The following is a 21,000-nucleotide window of genomic DNA, read 5'->3' on the forward strand; positions in this document are numbered from 1 at the left end:
CACATGGATGAATGGATAAAACAATAGAAATATGCAAGATATCAAATCCTAAACCCGAGTTTAGGACAGCAAAACTGCTACCGAAAATACTCCCTTTAAACTTCACTAACCAATGAACAGCTTCTTTAACCAATGATTCAATGAATGGGAGAAAGAAGTAGAGATGGCAGCCAAATTTGTATTAGGATCTAACACTTGAGTAGGTTTGCGCTTTGAATAAATAATGAGTCACAAACACACGAATCCAAGCTAAACCCTTTATTCTTAGACATAGTGTATGTACGTATAGACGATGGTATCATAGAATAAAGCAGCTTTCTATATCGGTGATGAAATAATATCAGAAGGGAAAGAAAATGAAAACCAAAACAAAGTTGAAAGAAAATGAAAACCAAAACAAAGTTGTTTGGTCATCAACGTTGATACCTCTTCGGTTCTTCATAGAACTCAGTGCTTGCTCAAACGTGAGCCAAAGTGGACATGATGATGTCTCAAGATCAACGTGGTCAGGACCTTTGATACAAGCTTGGACAATGAACTAATTACTTCTCTCCCTGAGCATAGTTTGAACAAATACAGTTATACAAATTCATGAGACCACTGAATAAGATTGATATGTTTTAAAAGTGGAAGGCTTACCGTCTTTCATAGTCGGATAGCCAAAGAAAATAGGCTACACCGAAGTACATAGAAACAAATGGTTTGGTTAGATAATTTGCTGAATCGGCTATGTACGCTTTATTCCTAGCTACCTTCATTCAAGCAACAGCTACAATTGGCTTTGATGTTTTATCAGACAATATAATGTTACTTCATTGAAATAAACTTACGTGTTTAACCAGGCAGCAGTTGAGTACTCCACTCTGATTCCTACGTGTTTCCCAGTAACATTCATAACCTGCATGATCACAGCATCACCAACAGCACAAAAAAGAGGCTGAATCAGTCAAATGTAAATTATCTTTCAGAATTAGCATTTGAATAACCCAAGGTGATGGAGGTTTAACAGATATGTTTGGATGGAGTAAAATTTAATCAAAACAATGTTCATCTTTAAATAAGAGAGATTTCCTAAGTTTAAAACAATAAAACCACGGTTGTCAACCATAGACCTGTAAAAACAGAGCAAAATTAGTTTTAAACCTTTTTGTGAAATTTTATTGAAACCTTTTCTGCTTTAGTTTCTATAATATCAAAATTTTGGTTCCTCGAAACCATATATATTTTTTAAATAGTCAAACTTTTACTTGAACAAAAAAAGAATTACAATCGTAAGCTTACTTTTTTTATCCGAAAGTCCATCCTAGTGCAGGTAAGCCTGAAGCATTGAAATATGTTGCCAATGAACATTCAAAATGGCTCATAGAAAACTAAAATATGTTTCTTCTTTGTACTTGCCTAACCCAAGTCTTTTGCTTTTATCATCCCTTGGACAGTTTCCCCTTTGGCCAAGAGCTCAAAAAATATCTGCAAAGATTGAATAAATAGCATTGATCCAAATCGAAAACTATGTACATACTGACATGTTTACCACTCTTGCCGCTAATGTTACATTCATTGCAGCGATCAGCTCAGCCAACTCTTCAGGAGTAAATTTAACATCATTGACTGAAAGTTCCATATCTCATCATAGGAAGACAATCCACTAAAAAGTAAACCTGATAGAACCTGGATCAATGAAACCAATCCAAGGATCTACACTGAGATCTTACAATCTAAATCAATTCACCTAAAAAAAGCATAATCAATTTAAGAATAGGTTAGAAATGGACACAACTTACATTAAACTCTAGTCAAGTATTTGACAATGACAATACCTCGTATGGTTCCGGAATATTTCAGTTATTATTGACTTAACTGAATTGTTTCTTTCAGTGAAAGACGTACCATCATTGAAGCGAATGGAGACATGGGCATCAGACAGACGAAAATCGTTATTGCTCCGGGTGAAGTCAAAGCCACTTGAGATGTAAACAGAACCCTCACTGAGATGGTCTCGTAAAGTGTGGAGGCGGTTGGAGTTTACAGTTCGTTGGATAAGCATTCACTGTTTAGGAAGAACAAATAAACAGATTACAATTTCAGAGTTGTAAACTTTGTATTAATCGTTTATAATAAAAAATGATGGCTCGCCGAAATTACCTTCTCATCCACGAGGAGCAATTCGCCATTGGTGGAGTTGTTTCTTAACAGTGATTGACCTTTGGGATTTCTTTGCAGTGAGAGGCTGTGTAAGGCGGGGGGAGGTGGGGAACACATATATAGCCAGAGCTTCGAACGGTTCCGCGGTGCATGATGAGGCCGAGTTTATGCGAAAGAGTGGGAATAGTGGTAAAAACGTCAATGCTTGGATAAATGCAGTTTCTAGCCTTAAACTGATTACGTTACAGAGGCGCTAGTCGGAGGTTGCGATATCCCAAGAGTCACGGCGATTAAACGGAGCAGCTTTGGTAACGAAGGTAAGCCTTAAACCTAATAAAAATGGAGTTCGGGCCTAGCTAGAGATAAGAGAATAGTAGTCCAGTTTAAAAACTCTTCGTTTCATTGTTTCATAATCAAAAGAACACAAGAAAATATATGATGACGGGTGTCCAAAAATGTCCCATGCTTTCTGATGATGTGGCAGCTTGTAGAGAGAATAAACTCTACTTTATTATTATAGATAGATAGATAGATAGATTGATAGATAAGATATTATTAATTTAAATTTTCTCAAAAAGTTTAAATCAAACAGTATATTATTTAGGTATGATAGTTTTTCATCAAAATATATATGTTTCTTACCGAGTCAAATTCTTTAAAGCACTCACATATTACAAATAATTTTAAACATATCTTTATAGAAATATTTTTAATTAATATATAATTATGAAATGTTTTTTATTTTACTTTTTCAATTTCATAATAAAAAATATTATTTCCAAATAACAACAAATATATGTATATACATATATTCCTCTTATCTTATTTTCCAAAATTATGATATACAATAAATAAATAATTCCAGCAATATTTTCAAAATGTTTAGGAGATCTCTTTTGTTTTAAAACAATTATTTTTTTATTTATAAGCTTGTATTTTGTACGTTCTCATACGACATGTAATCGAGTATCGATATAGTAAAACAGAAATGTGAGTTTTTGTAGGAACACATATTAGCAAAATTTACAATTTTTACAAAACATATTTAAAAAAAAAAACCTAAACACTAATAAATTAAAAAAAAAATTATATTCTATTTATGAGTTTATATTAACAAAATCCAAAATTTATAACTTTTTAATACCAAAAATATAGATATAATACTTTAAAGACATACACTACAAGAAAACACTGGCTTTACAACGAAGTTTTACAACGAACATAATTCCTCGTAAATTTACAAGTAGATTACGTCGACGTTACAACGAAAAGCAGTTTCGTCGTAAAGCGGATGTAATATTACGACGAATCTTGTTTCCTTATCTTTCCTCGTAAAGACGTTGTAATGTTACAAGGACTTTACGAGGAATCCTATTTCCTTATATTTCCTCGTAATGACGTTGTAATTTAACAAGTATTTTACAACGAATCGGGTTACCGTTATACTTGGTCGAAACGTGTATTAAGTGTGCTTTATACCTAACTAAATTCCTTGTATAGTGGATGTAAAATCCTTGTAAAAAAGTTGTAAATCCGTAGTAATACATTGCGTTGTAAAATACTTGTTAAACCTTTACCTACCAAACTCGAAAATCTTCTATATATATGTCATTTCTCAATGCTAAAAACACACCAACAAATCTAAGAAAAAAGAAAAACTGAAAAAAACAACTAAAAAAAATGGTTGTTGGATGCAATATCTACGAGATACGGAGTTGGATGTATTCACATAAAGATTCCGCCGGTAGAGTGACAGATACCTTTCTGAGTGGGCTAGAGACATTCATGCAGCAGGCAGGCTCTACACCGCTCACACAGGAAAGCGGTAAGATGTTTTGCCCTTGTCGGAAATGCAAGAATTCAAAATTTGCACTTAGTGAAACTGTTTGGAAGCATTTAGTAAATAGAGGATTCACACCACATTACTATATTTGGTAATTGGTATCAACATGGAGAGAGTTATGGTGGAAATGAAGCTAGTAGTAGTAATAATCATTTTGAGAATCCTGGTAATAGTGAAGAACCGAATCAAAATGAGCAGATGGTAGATCATGATAGGATTCAAGACATGATTACTGATGCATTTTTAGAAACAACTACAACAATAGCTCATGAAACTGGGAATGTAGAAGAGCCTAATTTGGATGCAAAAAGGTTTTATGAAATGCTAGATGCTGCAAATCAACCAATCTACACTGGTTGTAGAGAAGGTCTCTCTAAATTGTCTCTAGCAGCTAAGATGATGAATATTAAAACGGATCATAATCTATCTGCGAATTGCATGGATGCTTGGGCGGAGTTGTTGAAAGAGTACTTGTCAGAAGACAATTTGTCGACTGAATCTTATTATGAGATTCAGAAATTGGTTTATAGTCTGGGATTGCCTTCAGAGATGATAGATGTTTGCATCGACAACTGCATGATCTACTGGAAGGACGATGAGAACCTGGAAGAGTGTCGATTCTGTAAGAAACCACGATTCAAACCGCAAGGACGTGGAAGGAATAGGGTACCGTACCAAAGGATGTGGTACCTACCAATTAAAGACAGGTTAAAAAGATTATATCAATCTGAGAGAACTGCTGCATCGATGAGGTGGCATGCTGAACATGTCCAGAAGGAAGGCGAGATCGTTCATCCATCAGATGCAAGAGCGTGGAAACATTTCAACAAGGTATACCCAGATTTCGCTAACAATATTCAGAATGTCTATCTTGGGTTAAGCACTGATGGATTTAGTCCATTCAGAATGTCTGAGAGGCAATATTCTTTGTGGCCAGTCATTCTTATGCCGTATAACTTGCCGCCGGACATGTGTATGGAAGAAGAATTTCTATTCTTAACCATATTAATTCCTGGGCCGAAGCATCCAAAACGGTCGCTTGATGTTTTTCTCCAACCATTGATACAAGAGCTACAAATTTGTGGTCAGAAGGGGTGAGAACGTATGATTATTCCATGAAAAACAATTTTACAATGCGAGCAGTTCTACTGTGGACGATTAGTGACTTTCCTGCTTATGGGATGTTGTCTGGGTGGACAACTCATGGAAGATTATCTTGTCCAATTTGTCGTGGATCGACAGATGCTTTTCAACTGAAGAATGGTAGAAAGAGTTGTTGGTTTGATTGTCATCGTCAATTTTTTCCCATCTCCCATCCGTACCGAAGAAATAAGACATTGTTTAGATACAAAAAAGTTGTCAGAGATAGTCCTCCTCCATATCTCACCGGACAACAGATCCTAACAGAAATTGATTATTATGGAGCTCTGGAAACGGTGCCGCGTGGAGGAAACTGACATGTTCAGGGAAATATGCCTGATGGGTATGGAGTCTCTCACAATTGGCATAAGAAGAGTATATTTTGGGAGCTGCCTTACTGGAAGGATCTTCTTTTACGCCACAACTTGGATGTGATGCACATAGAGAAAAACTTTTTTGACAACATCATGAATACAATATTGAACGTCCCAGGAAAGACAAAAGATAACACAAAGTCAAGTATGGACTTACCTTCTATCTGCTGGAGAAGTGAGTTACATATCAAGAGCAATGGCAGCGTTCATGTTCCCATCTTCCGGTTGTCATCAGCAGCGAAAACAACTTTGTTTTATTGGGTCTCATCAGAAGTTAAGTTCCCTGATGGTTATGTTTCAAATCTGTCAAGATGTGTTGAACGTGGTCAAAAGTTTTCCGGAATGAAGAGTCATGATTGTCATGTGTTTATGCAACGACTACTTCCATTCGCTTTTGTTGAGCTCCTTCCAACAAATGTACATGAGGCACTTGCTGGTAAATATTAATTTATAATATATTACATATGTTTATAAAATGTTATTAATTGGGTTATATTCGCAACATACAACAATTGAAGCATTCTTCAGAGATCTTAGCACACGTACGTTCAAGGAAGAAGTCATCGAACAACTTCAGGAGAACATTCCCATCATATTGTGCAACCTGGAGAAGATATTTTCTCCATCATTTTTTGATGTGATGCAACATCTAGTCGTTTATCTCCCGTACGAAGCATTACTTCGTGAACCTGTTCACAACGGATGGATGTATCCATATGAGAGGTACATGAAACATTTGAAGGGAAAAACCAAAAATCTAGCAAAGGTGGAAGGTTCGATCATTGCAGAGAGTTTGACGGCAGAAACTTCTAACTTATTATTATTTGTATCATTTATAAATAAATGATTTAAAATACAATCACTTATTTTTGTGATACACTTTAAGTGATTTAATATGCTCTTTTTTTTTTGTAGTGATTCCATAGGTAACATATTTATTCTAAACTTCAGTTCAGTTTAACAGAAATATGCATTTACACATTGATTTTAGAGTTTTTGTAGAGTTTTCAGTATTAGAACTTTGTAGCTCATTTCTATATTTTTATTTATTTGAGAGTTTTAAACAAAATGTTACGTACGAAACATATGTAAAAAAATTGAAAAGAAGGGAGTCATTTCCTACCCTTTTTTTCCTTTTTATGGCGTAGTTATCTTATAATCTCAAACATTTTTTTGGAGCAGACTGATAATCTCAATTAATTTTTTTTGTTTTTCTGCCTTCCCAAGAGTCTAGGACAATAATTCAATAAACTCCACATGGATGTCTCATTTGGTTTTGTCGAGTGGCAAATCAAAGTACTTTTGTCGTTTTTATGAAAAAAAAAGAGAGGACTGATGTGGATGTTGTTCTTCGTAAACATCCATTTCAATTGGTTTAAGAGCTCACTAGATTCTTATTACGCGTCAAATTTTGACTCCCATAATTTAACTTCGAGGAAGGGATGATGTTTCCTTTTGGACAAAATTAGAAAACAAAATTTATTTATATAACCTTTAACTTTTTTATATAAACACATAAATATTTTATCAACTAATCCTATTTAAACCAGCGGGGTTGGCCTGGTGGTGTTGAGAGAGCTACGGCCTCAATACGCACCCGGGTTCGAACCGCTGGCCAGGCAATTGGGGTATCTAATTCCCCATAGTACCAAATGGTCCGCCTCGCGCCGAGGGGTTGGCCCCTGGGGGTGGAAGTCCCTCCAGGTTAAACAAAAAAAAAACTAGTCCTATTTAACAATTTTTATGTTCTTCTATTAGTTTTTAAAATGAAAAAGTCTAGTAACCTATTGTTTTTTGTTTGTCTATGTATTCACGTACGTATAGTGTAGACGACAAAATTCGGAAGATTAGCAATCAGTTTGGCATCGTTCTGCTATTTGCAATCAGCAACTCATGCAAAGCTGATTTGCCAAAGGACTATCACGAAGTCATTATCAAAATTCGTTGATCTAAGTGTTTTGTGCATGATTTCATCTTTCTTCTAGTAATAAATTTTTGTTAAAATCATTTTCGTGCTTAAATATTTATGTGGTACATATAACATTTCAAAAAGTTTTTTTTTATATCATGTATGGGTGAAACATAATCTCATTAATTGTATCTATATTGGAAAATTTTCAAATTAAGTCTCTCAAAACCACAAACTCATGATAATTAATATCTATTTTTAAATTTAATAGAGTTTATGAGATATTCAACTGGAAAAGTATATGATAATAATTGGCTCCACAAACTTTCAAATTCTGCAAAAAACAAATGTTATTGTCATGATGAAGACCGTTCCGATGAAAGAAACTTTTATGAATATTAATATATAACGGCACAGAAATGTTCATTTTTCACAATACCATATTTGTGCACACGAGATATCATGTACGAATGTGGTCACAACATACACACATTCACACAAAGACAAGGCGTGATGTTAAATGGTCATACTTTGACATGTGCTAGTGAAATTACAAGCTTTTAGCGATGGATGTCTGAAATTAAAATTTCACGAAAGTATGATTCGATAGACATATTATTAATGGAAAAGATGGGTTTATGTCCACTGTATATTGGTATATAAGTTTGACAAGACAACGTGCGATATGGTATATGCGGTTTTGAGATGTGGACTTAACATAAGGTATGAGAAGAAGAAATGATCCAGAGTTTTGATCTAAGAGGGCAAACATATTTGGTACTAAGGAGAGAACCAAATTTACACTACAAGAAAACAACGGTATTCTGACGGACATTCCGACGGAAAATGATATCCTTGGAATATCCCGAGGAATTTCCGAGGAAATTCCGAGGAAACCAAATTTGGGTTCCTCGGAATATACCGACAGAATTCCGAGGACATATCAATCCGTCGGAATATTCCGAGGAAATTTCGAGGAAAAATGTGTTCCTCGAAAAAAACCGATAAATTCCGAGGAAATATTATAGCCGTTGGGGGATTTTACAAAATTCCGAGGAAATTCCGACGAACTAGCCGTTGGCGTCGGAATTCCGTCGGAATTTCCTCGGTCTGTCGGCAAGATTTAAACTATAAATACAAGCAGTATTCTTCCTCTTCATTCACTCCATATCTTCATCCTCCCTTTTACTCTATTTACACACGAATTTGATTCATAAAAAAATATGTCTTCTTCAAATTATTTTCGTTCTTGGATCGATCGACCTCATTTGGATCCGAACACGAGATTGCTTACGGAAGAATACCAACGAGGTATAACCAAATTCATGGGGTTAGTTCACCGACAACCGGAAGCAAAAACAGGTATGTTAAGATGTCCTTGCTCTAATTGTAAAAATAGAAAGGTTATTAAAGAGTCGGATGTTTGGACTCATCTATATTTGAGTGAGTTTACACGAAGTTACAAAATTTGGTATCATCATGGGGAAACTGATTATGAACATGGTAGTACTAGCGAACCTCAGCCAGCGGTTAGATTAGAAGAACCAATTAGAACGGATGTAGATTATGGTGTAGGTACTGAGCAGATGGTAAATGATCATTTTAGAGGGGAAGATTTACCCAATGCAGAAGCTAGGAGATTTTATGATATGTTGGATGCTGGAAAGCAACCATTGTACGAAGGTTGCAGAGATGGTCATTCAGCTTTATCATCTGCTACAAGATTGATGGGCATTAAAACAGATTATAATTTGGCTGAAGACTGTGTGGATGCGATTGCTGATTTTGTAAAAGGTATTCTACCCGAGGATAATGTAGCTCCTGGTTCATACTACGAGGTTCAGAAACTCGTAGCTGGTCTTGGTTTATCGTATCAGGTAATAGATGTATGCAGCGACAACTGCATGATTTATTGGAGGGCGGATGAACAGCGGGTTACATGCAAATTTTGTGGAAAGCCTCATTATAAAGATACGAGTGGAAGAGTTCCAGTGCCATATAAAAGGATGTGGTATTTACCTTTGACGGAAAGGTTGCAGAGGTTGTATCTATCTGAACGCACAGCGCAACCAATGAGATGGCATGCGGAGCACTCAACAGATGGTGAGATCAGACATCCTTCAGATGCAAAAGCGTGGAAGCATTTCCAATCAAAGTATCCCGACTTTGCGTATGAAAGAAGAAATGTCTACCTTGGATTATGTACTGATGGTTTTAGTCCGTTTGGCAAGAGTGGAAGACAATATTCTCTATGGCCCGTCATTCTTACACCATACAACCTCCCCCCAAACTTGTGCTTGCGACGAGAGTTTTTGTTTCTCTCGATTCTCGTTCCCGGACCAGAGCATCCTAAGAGATCACTTGATGTGTTTCTTCAGCCACTAATATATGAGTTGCAACAACTATGGGCTCAAGGTGCTGAAACATACGATGTTTCGTGTAAAGAAAACTTTCAAATGCGGACAGTACTAATGTGGACAATAAGTGATTTTCCAGCATATGATATGTTGTCTGGATGGACAACGCATGGAAGGATATCATGTCCATATTGTCAAGATAACACTGATGCTTTCCAACTAAAACACGGAAGGAAAACGTGTTGGTTTGACTGTCACAGGAGATTCCTACCACCTGATCATCCATATCGTAGGAGTAGGAATTTGTTTACGAAGAACAAGAGGGTGTTTGACAGTCCACCTCCGGAAATTTGTGGGAAAGATTTGAAGATACAACTAAGAGATTTTGGTGCAGAAAGGACGCCAGAAGTCGGTGGACATGAGCGTTTTCCGGTAGATGCTGTTGGAGAACTACATAACTGGCACAAAAAAAGTATTTTCTGGGATCTGCCATACTGGGAGGATCATCTGCTAAGGCATAATTTAGATGTCATGCATATTGAGAAGAACTTTTTTGACAATCTCATGAACACGATCCTTAATGTTCAAGGTAAAACAAAGGATAATTTGAAGTCAAGACTGGATTTAGTCGATATATGTGCTCGTTCAGAACTTCATGTTGATGAAAATGGTAGGGCTCCTTTTCCCATATACCGACTTGATGCAGAGGGAAAAGATGCGTTCTTTGATTGGATTTCAAACGATGTGGAATTTCCAGACGGTTACGCATCAAATTTGCGTAACTGTATCGACAGAAAGGAAGGAAAGTTTACTGGCTTGAAAAACCACGATTGCCATGTAATGATGCAGCGCCTCCTTCCGTTCGCCTTCAAGGAACTATTACCACAAAATGTTCATGAAGCAATTGCAGGGATAAGTGGTTTCTTCCGCGATTTATGCACGAGATCAGTGACTCTTGAAGGTATTGAAAATTTGAAGACTAACATAGCCGTGATTCAGTGCAACCTTGAGAAGATATTTTTATACCGAGGGACATGTTCCTCGGAATATATCGAGGGACATGTTCTTCGGAATATTCCGAGGAAGATGTCCCTCGGTATATTCCGAACGTTTTTTTTATAAACGGATCGATCGATGGATATATGTCCAAAAACGCATCGATCGTTGAACTTCCGAGGAAATATCCCGACGAAGTTCTCCCTCGGTATATTCCGAGGAGATTTCCGACAAACTAGTGATCCTCGGAATTTCCTCGGAAATTTGTTTCCTCGGAATTCCGTCAGAAAATTCCGAGGGATTTCCGAGGAAAGAAGAAATTCCGAGGAATTATTTCCGAGGACTTGTTTCGTCGGTATGTCGTCGGAATAACGTTATTCCGACGAAATTCCGACGATTTTTTTCCTCAGTATCCTTGCTGTTTTCTTGTAGTGTTATGTTAATAACGATTCAGAGAAATAAAATACGTTAAGGTACTACCCACCTATTTAGATGAATGGGGCTCATCAACACCCTATTGTGGTCCGTTTCTTTTTGTTCACGTGGTCCAATTTTGGTATATACTATATAGTCTATAAAAATTTACATACATTTGATTTGAGCGAGTATTTATCTAAACCAAAATATTGCTTACTATAATTACTAGCTAGCAAAAAAAAAAGGCTACGGAGCACCCTGGTGTATTTTACAGCATAAGTATATATATACCACACACATATATATACATATAATCGTATAGAATTATATACTATTGTTAGAAGAAATTGACAAATCAAGTACCACATAAGAAATTAGACAAAATAAAATCTAATATATATATAACTCTTGACTCTTGACTCTAGAGAGGAATGTGAGTCTAGTTCTCTGTTTAGTAATATATATCGATCTGGTCCAATCCACTTAGCATGTCTTTTGGAAGTAACGACCAAGAAACAAATCTGCAAAGACCGTTGTTTAAAGCAGGCAATATCATACAAGTAAGGGGTTAAACATCTGGTGACAGAGGTTTAACTAGTTGAGTGTTTGATCTCTATAGTAGAACATATATATTATCGAGGAGTGCATATGGTCCGTCACAACTACATATGCCTTTTAATATTCTTAGAGAGTGTGCATTCTATTTTATTTGCTTGTAAGCTATATTTGGTTTTCTGTTTGAATTTTTGGTTTATAATAAAAATGTATCTTATACATTTTCTGAATTAAATGAATATTCTTGTTGTTGATATCAAAAACAAGTATTTCATTGTTAAATATAGTTGATATGTGGTAAGGGATTCGGAGCAGCTTGGTATATGCATAATAAATTCTTAATTGAACGATTTGGAAGCGCCTGGATCGATATTTGAATGTTGATTATGGTTATTAGATTGTGAACATACCACACGATGCACACTCTATTCATAGTCATGGAGTACACTATTGTTCTAAGTTACGGCAATTACTATTCTGAAAGTTACATTTGGAATTTGAATTATATAATAAGAAGGTCGGAGTAAGTTTTTTCTTTTATTGTTAACAAAAACAAAAGTTTTCTTTTTATTTGTTCCTTTATAGACTATGCTAATCACTTCGAATGTATTTGATGTAGTACAATTTATCACAATTTATAAATTTTAGAATAAATTTCTCTCTCCAGAATGTACCATTGAGGCATTGACAAGTTGACATTGAAATAAAAGTGCACTGTTCACGGTTATTTTTTTCTATGTATTTATTGTTCCGAAGGCTCTTGACATAATTTAGATGTTTTTTTTTGTAACTGAAATGTAAATGTCTCTGATCAAACAATAGAATACCAATGCTAAACGTCTGAAGTACGGTCAAAATCACAACTGTGGTGATTCCATCAGTTATTAACTTATAAATCCTTCAGAATTTCAATATTCATTCAATTATAAATCTCACTGGCTCAGTTTGGTTTCTGATCAGTTTATGGTGTTCGTGTATATCACGCAGAAGTCGGACATACTTTTTAGTCATGGGACCGACTTGAATGTTGTTTTGTGAACTTCTTATCGGAACACGTTTACTATTCCATAACCACCAAAAAATGTTGAACGCTGAGACAAAAAGTTTATAACCAACAAAGAGTTGGCCTACCAGATAAAACTCTTAGATTATCTAGTATAGCTATCCAGAAGATATATAAGGGGTTATGGATTCATTCCCGTTGGAAGGAGTCTTTTCGACTAACAAGACTGACTTAAAATGGTTTGAGCCTCGCTCTAAAGGATGTACGGACCTTTCGACCTTATTCTCTAGCAATAAATAAAAAATTGTTTATAGCGAAAGATAGCCCTAGTGTTTGATAAAACAACTATAGCAAGTGTTATACTTGGGGCGCGTTATACTTTAGTAATACAACAACAAGAGTGACCATAACAATATACTACCAATTATTAGCAAAGAAGTTAACTTTTTTTTTATCCACCTATCCGTATCTTATATATGGGTCTATTAGACCTAAATATTTAAATGAGCTTTTCCAACAATGAGAGTAAAAATACATTTGAGATTCGCTTCCCATAAATAGGCTACTTTTTGGGTCAAAAGAGAAACTGTATATATATATATATATATATATATATATATATATATATATATATATATATATATATATATATATATCAATTGAATTATTTATAGTACATATGCATGTTGGTCCAAAAGCCTATATACAATTCAATTTTTAGTTTAATTGTGATTCAACTTTAGTTGGGTCAATTGATAGCTTCCATTTCTGTAATGATACAAGATACTTGAACACAAGATAAACGGTTTATAACACATGATGAGAGGATATAAAACAATTTAAAATTTGAAATACTGAGACAGTGTTATAACTCCATAAAAATATCATAATTTCACATACTATAGTTTTACTGTGGAAACATATAAGGAATTAATTGTTACTCCATCTGTTTCTAAATAGATGATGTTTTAGATAGTTTTTGATGTTTCTAAATAGATGATATTTTCATATATCAATGTACTTTTAGCTTTATCAAAAACTGTGTAGCCAATGATATTTTCTAGCTTGTAACTGGTTAAATATTTTTAAATTTATATTTTAATGATATTATAAAGATAAAAAAACAACTTTCTTAATAATTGTGCACAACATTAAAACATCATGTATATTAAAACAGAGGGGAGTATTTTCCTTCATTAACATTTTAGTTCTTGACTGATTTGTTCGTAACCTTAAAAGCAATTACATTTAACACTCCGTACGGTACGGAAACACCGTAAGCCAAAGGGGAGGCACAAAACTAACGAACAAGTTGTAATTACAGTAGAAAAGAGCCTATGAGAACTCGACAACAAGTCACATTATTTATTTCCCAAACAGCCCTTAACTTTATCTCCATTCTGGTCTCTTCCACTTTCTATGTGGCTTTTTCTCTGTTTCCACAAATATCATTGTCCATGTGTTCACATCAACGTACCGTATTTATACCTACATCACTTACGTCACTGTTCACACGCTTAAGTCACTGTAGACTCACGCGAAACCCAACAAAAGTCCACGAAAATAATAATAAAGAAATTAAAAAATTATCACACATTCAACATAAAAGATACCCAGAGAGAGAGAGATAAGAAAGAATTAATAGAGAGAGATCCTTTGGACATTTCAAGGTTGTCGTTTCTCTCTCTTGCTCTTGAGCTTTTTGAGGGGAGAAAGAGAGATGGGAAGGGGTAGGGTTCAGCTGGAGAGGATAGAAAACAAGATCAATAGGCAAGTTACTTTCTCAAAAAGAAGGTCTGGTTTGCTCAAGAAAGCTCATGAGATCTCTGTTCTCTGCGATGCTGAGGTTGCTCTCGTTATCTTCTCTTCCAAAGGCAAACTCTTCAAATATTCCACCGACTCTTGGTAATTATTTTCATCCATAAACCACATATTATATTATTTATATTCACATCGAGCCTATATATCCATTATCTGCTTTCTTGATTTTCAATTAGATTTGTTTTCTTATTCTCACGTCTTCATCTCGACTGTCGTCAGTCCAAATCTTATCCCTGTATGTTGCATATATACTGTGGATTTGTTTGTTCCCTAAGAAGTGGCTCGAAAAATTAGGGTTTTTTGGGGATTTTACGTATACGGACGCATGAAAGAAGCCGTTCATGTTAATTTTTCCTTGCTTTACCCGAATGAAAATAGCATAAAATTTGATACTTAGTACACAGACTCACGATTTGATTGCCTCTTTTCATGTATAGAAGCACGTGCTCACAGGGAGACGTACGCTTATGTATGTATATAGCATGTATATCACTTTTTTTTTGGTCAAACTTATAGCATGTATATCACTTAATGACATAAATTTGAAAGAAAGGTTGATTTGAAACAAAAAAAATAAATCATTTACAAGGATGTGCTATAATCCAATGGACAATAACATGACGTTCAACATATATGTTAGGTCGTACTGATATAAATGTCTTTTTAATGTTTATATATGTGTTGCTTGTACGATCATATACATATATATATATAATGATCTTACAGTCGCAATCTAAAATATATAACTGCCATGTGTCGCAATCGTGTTAATTAGTAATTTTGAAAACTAAGCTTTATATCCCTTATATACTAAAGCACAAGTCACTCAACCAATCAAAGTTTGCCATATGGAAATTACATTTTTCAAAAAAAATATTAAAAAAAAATTAGACAAAACAATTGATTTCATCTCTATTCTCAACGTAAACAAAGAACAGTTTTTAAATTGTTTGCCACGATCTCCACCATCCTACATTAAAATCAGTTATGGAGCAAATTTGCTTATAAAATGGTTTCGAACTGTTAATTTCTCCCATGAAGTAACTAATGCTTTCATCTCTCTCAGAATTTAATTTTGATATCGGCAAGATCCTATCTTCTTTGTTTTTCTTCTCTGGATGAATCTTCAGTCTAACGGTGGTGTATAGTTTCGTAAATGAATAAGTGATAAAATATTTTAAGTCGTAGCAATTAACTATGTTCTGTTGTGCAGTTTGAATTCCTTTTGTTTTAATTCTTTCTTTTTTTTTTGCAGAGGAATCATCAGTGTTCCCACATATTACACGAAGTTGACAGCAACTTACATGAAGACTCTCCCCGTTCATGTTTTGATTAATAGGTCAGATGCAAAACCTTTCAACTTTTTTGTTTGAACATTACCTTTCCACTATTGAAAGAAGAAATAGAACATTACCTTTATCTCTCAAGCATTTTTCTATATTTTATTTTCTTTAAAGCAATCAACACGTCAGTAGGAGAAAGATATCAAACTATTGTTTCTGGTTTTGAGTAGAAGCTAATCAAAGAGAGGCTGAAGAGCCTGATAAAAAATTTGTCAAAAAATAACCCACTAATAAATTCAATAATAATTGCAAAGAAATTCTTATTAAAAACTGAGTATGAGTATCTATTTACATTTCATTTCATCTGAAAATAAAAATAAACAAATGCATATGATTGTAACTGGTTCTGTCACGCTGTGATCTTTTTAATAACAAATATAATCATATATAAACTTAAGAAAAATACAAATTTATGTCTTCTTTAAATAATATTGTTTGTCATTGTTTATGGATTTATATTTTAGTTACTTAATAAATATGTTGGCTTTGTTTTTCGTGGTCTATTACAAGTTGTGCATTAACATAATTTATTTATTCAAAATTTGTTATTTTCACAGTTTCATTTGTAACCATTCATTCTATCAATGTTTTGTTCATAACTAATAATACTATAGTCAATATTTGATTCAGATACAAACATCTGTGTTCAGTTAAAATTTAGATTGGAAAATGTTAAGGATTATAACTATGCCCATAGCATGGGCCAAAATACTAGTAATAAGATAAATAGCAACTTTGTATTATGTTTTTGACTCATGCTATATAGGCTATGTACCATATGTAACATCTATGATTGTTCCAAAGCCCACAATTGGAAGAATAGAAGGATCTTAAGAGGTATGAAAAAAATTTGAAACCCGAAACCCGAACCGAACCCGAATCCGACCTGAGATATAAAAATACCCGAATGGATCTTGTAGGATGGTATAAAAAAATCTGAACCCGAAGTGTTATTAACCGAACCCGAACGGGTAACCCGAAAAATCCGAAATTAATAGTCAATATAAATATTTTGAAATATATATATATAAGTATTTCAATTATTAAATTCAATATTTGTGGTAATATGAGATATAATAATAAATATTAAAATTTTAATAAATGCTTTAAGTACACAATTATTTATAAATAATTATTTTATAATTTGCTAATTAAAATTAAAAGTCTACTCTCTATAAGGCAATACATATTGTTTACAAATGATGTTCGTTTCCATGGTTGATTTAACATTGTATTGCTATTTTATCGATTTTAAGTGTAATAGATTAATTTTTATTTAATTTAGATATTTTTCTTTATGTTTTGTTTCAAAATATTTGTTTTTTACTTCGGTTATATCCGAACCGAACCGATATAACCCGAACCCGTACGATATATGATTACTTTATGGGTTTTAGGATGCAATACAATTTTGAACCGAACCCGAAGTGTTATTATCCGAACCCGACCCGTACTAATAAATTTTTAGTATGAGACCTAGGAGCGTAAACCTGAAAATCCGAAAACTCGAAAAACCCGACCCGAATGCCAACAGATACTCGAACGGCCATGCCTAGGTACGATTAATAGTGTTATGCTTTTATATAATTTCAAAATCTGTCATTTTATCATAAGCCCACAACTTGGAGCCCAGTTTTGAGAACCGGTGAGTAGGCCTGGGCATTTTAACCTGGACCCGAAGACTCGACCCGGAACCGGTCCAAAAATATCCGATCCGGACCCGACCCAAAAGTTTACAAGTACCTTTTGGATCTCAATTTTTTATATCCGAATAGACCCGGACCCAAAGAAAACCAACCCGAACAGATCTGGACTCGAAAAAAACCAACCCGAACAGACCCGGATTCGAAAAAACCCGACCCGAATAGACCCGATCCGATAAGAACCGATTTGTACCCGACTTAAAAACATGTATATTCAAGAATCAAAACTATGATTTTGTTGTGTTCTGTTTTGTATATATATATTATTTTTGTTTAATTGAAATATTTTTTGTTAACAATATTTATTATTACTTTGTAACATTTTTAAGTAATATGAAGTCTTAAAATATAAAATTTAGAGTTTAAATATGTTTTATGTTAATTATTAATAGTTTAATTTAAGTTATTTTGTAAATATTTAGATATATATATATATATATATATGACAAATATTGATTAATTTGAGTGAGTTTGAGTATGTCATGTATTTTTCAGAGTCTAAATACCCGAACCCGACCTGGAACCGAAAAATTATGGTTATTTTACAGGTTTTAAAATTATAGATCCGAACCGACCCGGATCCGACAAGACCCGACCCGGAACCGACCAAAAAAATTATAAGCACCTATATGGGTCTAAACTTTCAGGACCCAAGGACCCGAACCCGATAAGACCCGAACCCGACCCGAGGACCTGGATGTCCAGGCCTACCGGTGAGACTTGCCTATCATCGTCTCAACAAGCTTCATTACTGTATATTGTTTTTTTTATAACCGTGGGATCGCAAAGGCTTTCTAGGTCCAAAGACTAATCCCACGAAACCCACAGCACTCCACATTTTCTTGCGGTTTAATGCTAGCCTGGGTGGTCAATGCTACTCGAATCAAGGACGGAAGCGTCAGCTGGAGCCCCTTTACCACTAGGCCAAGGCAACGAAGAAAAAAACCATATATGCCGCAAACTATAGATATGCAAAGTAGCTCTGGGCACAGATCAGATATCCGGGTTTTTGAAGGTATTTGTGATTTGCTTCATATGTTACAGATAACTAATTTTCCGATTTGCTTTACTTCGGAAAAATATAGATACTAAGAAAAACGTATCTGGAAAATAAATAAATATTTACGAATATTTACGAATACTTACGGATATTTCATATATTTTGATTAGAATAAATAATCTTAAAAATCTTTTACAATATTTTATTATAAAATGTATGTTTACATGATATATAAGATAAAAACTAAAAGAAGTAGCGAATTTACATATTTCATATATAATTTTTACATATAAAATTTTAAATATAGTCAAAATATACATGTATTTTGACGAATCGAATCGGATATCCGCTTTTAAAATTTTTAATATTTGTGATTTTCTTCGATTTTAAGGGATATTAATTTTTAGTATTTGTGCTTCGATAGTTTACGAATATCCAAAGTTTTCGGATCAAATCAAAACGAATAATGAATTGAATCAAATTTAACGGATAAAATGCACAGTGTTGCAAGTGGCTTGGTCAACTTACCCATTGGTTTAATATTGATATACCATGATTTTGACCCACTTTTACCCATGGTATTTCTATGATTTTACTATATATATCTATGTTTTGGAGTCTTTTAGGTATGTTTTCAGGTTCAAGGGCATTTTGGAGTAAAGTGACGTTTTAGGTGCCATTATGGAGCTTAAAGGAGAGTTTTCCCGAGATGACTATAAAATCAGACGTTAAGGTCGACATCCAGAGATACATATCGATCGATACACATCCTGTGTAATCGATCGACGACGCATCCGAAGAAACGATGACGAGATACCCCATCGATCGATGTACGCCTAGTACTATCGATCGATATCGAGCGTGCAGAAGAATAATAAATATTCTCAATCGACTTGAAGCCCAAGATTTCCCATTATTACAATAATGCCCCTGACGAGTTTTTAACCTAATTGAACTCAGTATTTATACCTTTGCCTATGTGTTTTGGCAAAGTATGCTTTTTACGCTTCTTATTCTTTTACTTGCTTTGTTCTAAGTACATTTCATTAATCAATCTAAAGTATTCTTTTCATCTCATTCTATATTCATCAAAGGTTATAGAATCCTAAGATCTAGAAGAAGATACAAAGAGATTTGTTATCTAGAGAAACTTAATTGTTTAATCTTCTATCTTATGAATCTCTATTATTACCTTGATGCTATGAATCACTTAGCCATGTCTGAGTAGATTCCTTTGTTAGATTTAGGGTTCAAATAGTTATGAGGGATTAGCTCCAACTATAGATTGTTGAGTTGCATACTCATTATCCTGATGAACCCTAATGAACCCTAATGCTTATTCTAGAGTAGCTAACTAGAATATGATCTTGGAAGTGATTTAATTCATAAATCATTCTCCTGACATCATCTTGTATAAGCTGAGATCCTCTAGGGTTAAGCGAGAGCCGGTCTATGATCTTGGTGAACATATATTCAATTCGATCTGAAGCTATATCGATCGATACTCAAATAGAGTAATTGATCGACGACAAACATATCGATCGATACAATCTGTCAAAACATCGATCGATATTGTCGGCAGTCAGATCAATAGACGAGTCTAATAAACGATAGATATTAGACAAATCTAAGATTACACTAGACAGAGACATAGCACACATTACACAAACCTACACGACGACAACAAGCAAGATTTTAATACATCAGAAAGAGACATAGAATTAAGAAACTAGAAGAGTTGGGCCAACAGCTTGTTCTTAACAGTTTCTTCACTCTCACTTAGTGGATCCTTCTTAGCTAGTAGAGTATCCAATATCGCCAGCTTCGACAGTTTCTCCTTCTTGTCGAGTTCTTCCATCTTCCCCTCCATAATGGTCTTATAGTCCTCAATATCTTTTCCTTTTCTATTGTTCCTGCTTGCTTTCGCAGCCTTGATACCTTCAGGACGCTTTGGAGTTTCGGAGCTGTCCTCAACGACATGTGCGCTTTCAGTTTAGGAACTGGTCTCACCACTCTTTCTCTTTGAACCGGCCGGCGTAGGTGTGTTCAGGCTTATCCACTTTTGTTCATAGCGCAGGACACACCACGCGTGCTCGAGGGTGAACTTCTGTCCCTGATTAGAGTAGAAGATTTCATGAGCACGCTTTAACATGTCTCTGTCACACTGACCGCTGGTTGCTTGTCTCTCTGCAGCAGCGAATGCAACACAAAACTTGTTCGTCTGATCATTTATTCGGTTCCACCTCTGCTTACAATGAACATTCTCTATCTTCTCATTCATCATTGCTGCAAAGAACTCATCGACGCGTTTCCAGAAGGTCCGTAGCTTCATAGAATTGCTGACAATAGGGTCCTTTGAAGTGTTAAGCCATGCACTTATCACAACCTCATCATCAC

At 34.6% G+C, this 21,000-nt stretch overlaps 2 long non-coding RNA genes across 7 annotated transcripts in view; one reads left to right on the top strand and one right to left on the bottom strand.

Annotated features, from left to right (window-relative positions):
• Positions 1-243: 243 nt before the first annotated feature.
• Positions 244-2,527, bottom strand: LOC106320927. Of its 3 annotated transcripts, XR_001265956.1 has the most exons (7): positions 2,143-2,527; positions 1,888-2,047; positions 1,532-1,668; positions 1,282-1,467; positions 831-898; positions 640-752; positions 244-554 (listed from the first exon to the last, which is right to left on the bottom strand). It is a non-coding gene; the product is annotated as an uncharacterized LOC106320927 (long non-coding RNA). The 3 variants fall into 3 exon arrangements; XR_001265957.1 differs by having other exon boundaries at positions 640-748; positions 1,282-1,668; XR_001265955.1 differs by having other exon boundaries at positions 1,282-1,668.
• An 11,831-nt stretch (positions 2,528-14,358) lies between these two features.
• Positions 14,359-21,000, top strand: part of LOC106320928 — an 11,659-nt gene continuing 5,017 nt past the window's right edge. Inside the window, exons 1-3 of one of the 4 annotated variants that reach the window (XR_001265958.1) lie at positions 14,359-14,641; positions 15,813-15,896; positions 19,230-19,629. This is a non-coding gene — a long non-coding RNA (uncharacterized LOC106320928). Of the gene's footprint in view, positions 14,642-15,812; positions 15,897-18,392; positions 18,745-19,229; positions 19,630-21,000 lie in introns of those variants that run through there. The other 3 variants (XR_001265961.1, XR_001265960.1, XR_001265959.1) reach the window with 3 other exon arrangements.

This window comes from Brassica oleracea, unplaced genomic scaffold, assembly GCF_000695525.1.
Source record: "Brassica oleracea var. oleracea cultivar TO1000 unplaced genomic scaffold, BOL UnpScaffold01132, whole genome shotgun sequence".
Classification (NCBI taxonomy): Eukaryota; Viridiplantae; Streptophyta; class Magnoliopsida; order Brassicales; family Brassicaceae; genus Brassica; species Brassica oleracea.